Below are 3,912 nucleotides of genomic sequence, written 5' to 3'. Positions count from 1 at the left end.
ATTCATCTCGAGCCATAACTTTCTTGTCATATGAACACAACCTTAGATTTGAAAAATTGTTAATCGAAACATACGACCCACAAGAGGATAGGGCTTCCTCGAAGGCAGAGACAATGTCATCGTTGTGGATCTTAGGGAGAACCTACTCCTTCCTGTTCCAGATTCTGGAGTCGTAGGGCCAGGTGGTCTTGTCGATGCGAGAGTAGAAAAGCGATCACCAATACTTGTCGTGGTAGTGGTCTTTATGATGTTCTCCATTTGAATCATGAGCGTGAAGGGCGCTCCAATGGGGCTGGCCCTAACGCGTTTAAAGGGGATTCAATTGGTGGTCTGTGAAGTGAGAAGATCATACCTGGTAATTTATTTTGAACCTGTGAATGTTAATCCTGTGAATGTGATTTCAGTCGGTTGGTTCTATGGAAAGGTTTTGCAATAGTTCTCAGTAGGTTGCATTTGTATGATTCAAAACCCCCAATTTTGAAAAACCTAGATTGGTTTCTACCAACCCTAATAGAGTAGCTCCAACTCCAAATGTTATCGATTCCATTTAAAATCAGTTTTGTAGTTGTTCAACCAAATGCACATTTCTGCAGCTCAAACTTGTTGTTGCTTTCTATTTCATGCCCATTCACGATGACCCTTTTTGAATTGCAGGTGGGACGTTTGCCTTGTATATATTGCTTTGCAGGCATGTCCATATCGGGATCTTGCTCTCCAAGCATGTGGGTTTGAACACAACTAAGGACGTTCAGAAGAGAACTTTGCTTGCCAGGTTCTTCCAAACAAGCGTGGTTGCTTGGAAGGTATTGCTCTTCGTTTAGGCAATTTCAACTTTGGTGGCAGATTTTTTTTTCCCGTTTTTATCACCTTCTAGAGAGGTTAGATTATTTTTTTGTCACTATCAAATGTTTTGATTTGACTAATTTATTTTTAGTGTTGTATGGATGGACTTAGAGCACCTTTTCCTGCGTTAGCAAATGTAAGTTTTGGAGTTTGAACGATTTTTTCTTTGAAACTTGTAATGAGAAGTTCAACTTCATGCATAGTATAATATCATTTTATGTGTATTGATATGCACCAGATTCATGGTTATCCCTGCTCTGACTTCTATGTCATATGATCCCACACATATGTCTCCAATATAAAATATTTGCTAGTCTCGAGGAACATGAAATAATCCTAATGTATGTGCTTACATCTTATTTTTTCTTTTTCATACAAAGTTAAATAAAGTTAAATGCTACACTAGATAGCGAGAAGAGAAGGATTTACTAACCTCTGCTGACAAAAAATATTTGTCTACAACTTGTTAGCAATACAACGGTTGCAATTGTGGCTGCATCAAGTATGTTTGTTTATAATTTCCCGCAATATCAACAATGGTGATGAGACTACACACGACTATAATTTAAAACCTCGTGCCTATGAGATCCATTATGAGTATTTGATGCATAGTTAACCATGCAGGAGGAACTTGATGGTTGTAATGAATACAACAATTTCCAGCATGGCTCAATTAACACTACTCTGCAGCTTATCTAGGACTGGGAAAACATTGACCTTGTTTTCCATATTGGAGATATTTGCTATGCAAATGGTTACCTTTCTCAATGGGATCGATTTTCAGCACAGGTAGAGCCAATTGCTTCAGCTGTGCTTTACATAACTGCAAGGTTTTTATACAGCTAACCAAAAAATTAGTCTAGGAGGTGTTTTATTTTATTTATTTATAATAATAATAATGATACTTTTGTGGTGTCTTTTTTTTCTTTTTTAAGTTGTTAGTTTTTGTTAGCGAGGGAGTTGAATCCACAGCCTCTCTCACTTTTCCTTCTAAATTCCACCAAACTAATCTTATTTTTCCAAATTGTTAATTCTTGTGGTGTCTTTGGCCTTATAGTGGGAACCATGAGCAAGATCCTTTTAAGAGCTGTATCTTTCACTTTGAGATATAGGACTCATTCACAAAGTTGTACGAAGAAATAGCAAGCGGTTAGTGGAGTTGCTTTTGAGATATGTTCTTGAGAATGTTTCAGATGAACTAGGACCTGAAGTCAAGACTCTAGTTGACAGAGAGAAGAAGACCTTTTTGTTTAGTTAGTGATGTTTAGACAATGACATTTAATATTGTCTATTTTGTGTTTAAATATATCAATCATTGAGCACTTTGAAATTGTTGAATCAATAAAAGCTGTGAGAGGGAGCTGGAACGTCATTAGTGTAAAAATAGAGCGAAATGACTAGTAATGCGCACTGTATCCTCGTATTTGAAATATATATCTTTATTTCACAATATTATTTGATCTTACTTTAACTTTTGATATGTAATAACTATTACAAAAATGATTGTTTTTTTGGGTTATATTTGGCATTTTTGAGGTTTTAAACCCCACTAAGGACATTTCTCACGGTTTACCATTCTCCAGGAAGAGTTAGCATAACTAACAGATTATCGGAGCTTTTAGCAATTTCTAAACAAGTCAAACTTACCGGCGGCGGTTTATAAAACCCTAGTATTATCTGGGATTTTTGAAACCTTTGTTATTTTTGAAACTTCGACTATTGCTTGGAGTTTTTAAACTTCCACTACTGGGACTTTTGAAACCTATGCTATTACTTGGAGTTTTGAAACTCTGTTACTGTCTGAGGTTTTTTAAAGTGTTTGAGGTTTCTGAAAGCCTGGAGTTTATAGGTTTATAATAATAATGAATACCTTTTTATCAGGAAAGCTTACAACATATATTAGCATCGTTCAGAAATTTGTTTTTAAGGTAGTTCCAATTCTCAATCTATTATATGATGTAGTCTGCATCACATTATCATGCAGGACTTTGGGACATCATAAAATTAGAAGGGTAGGATCATAAAACATCAGAATGACAGTTTTATTAAACAAGTAATGTTCAATATGAATTTACAAGTCACATGCCTCAATTTCCCAGTTTCTAGACAATTAGACATTGGACTAACTTATAACCAGAGACCCTTTCCCAGATTTTGTGAAAAAACAAAATTGTGTTCCAATGTCCTGTCTTGAAGTGAAAAAGCTACACTTACTGGTATAAATTATCAAAATATTAAAGTATGAAGTATTGATGTTTTGTCTTCTGTGTAATAAGGTCCATTCATTAGCAAACATGTTTTATATCTCAACAGCTTGTATGACTGTGTAATGAGCTAGGCACCATTAAGTTAACTTCTTTTTCATTCTTTCAATCGATTATATATATATATATATATATATATATATATATATATATATATATATATATACATATATATATATATATATATATATATATATATATATATATATATATATATATATATATATATATATATATATATATACCACATATACCACATTAAAGGTGCAAGTGCAAGTGACTGAAGTTAACATCCACTTATATGATCTTATTTATTCTACGGAGTAGTATACAACAAATATATATATATATATATATATATATATATATATATATATTGTGTACTTAGAAAAAAATATCCATAAAGCTCTTCCGAGTGAGCCAATCCAACAAAATCAAATGGATAATCTCGTTTACATCTTCATCTTCGGATTGCTAGTTTCAACTACACCTGCAGATACATAAAACCATGTTTATAACAATTCATCATCCAAACAACTAAGAAGAATATCGAAAAGAGAAACTTGCAACCTCGTTAATTAATTTTTTTTTGTGTAGTATCAAAACAATGTTGGGTAAACCTTGACCACATGAAGGAAACTCCTGTGGGAATCAAACATAATTGTTTTGTCATAAACAGATGCAAGAACATAATCCAAGGTTTTTAAAGTAAAGTCTCCTAGTATATATAGTGTATTTGTGATTACAATGTGATTATTTGTAATTTTCCGTATATCAACACATGTTAAGAAGCTGCTATTATATT

At 33.4% G+C, this 3,912-nt stretch overlaps 1 long non-coding RNA gene across 3 annotated transcripts; it reads left to right on the top strand.

Moving 5' to 3' along the window:
• On the top strand, window positions 1-2,293 carry LOC114166045 (uncharacterized). Of its 3 annotated transcripts, none has more exons than XR_003599838.2 (4): window positions 1-355; window positions 655-803; window positions 935-1,632; window positions 1,901-2,293. It is a non-coding gene; the product is annotated as an uncharacterized LOC114166045 (long non-coding RNA). The 3 variants fall into 3 exon arrangements; XR_014985189.1 differs by having other exon boundaries at window positions 655-979; window positions 1,082-1,632; XR_003599836.2 differs by having other exon boundaries at window positions 655-1,632.
• Window positions 2,294-3,912: the final 1,619 nt, after the last annotated feature.

Source organism: Vigna unguiculata, chromosome 10 (genome assembly GCF_037176805.1).
Source record: "Vigna unguiculata cultivar grain cowpea cultivar isolate G323 ecotype 2 chromosome 10, ASM3717680v1, whole genome shotgun sequence".
Taxonomy (NCBI): domain Eukaryota; kingdom Viridiplantae; phylum Streptophyta; class Magnoliopsida; order Fabales; family Fabaceae; genus Vigna; species Vigna unguiculata.
This window is presented reverse-complemented; position numbering and strand designations above follow the sequence as displayed.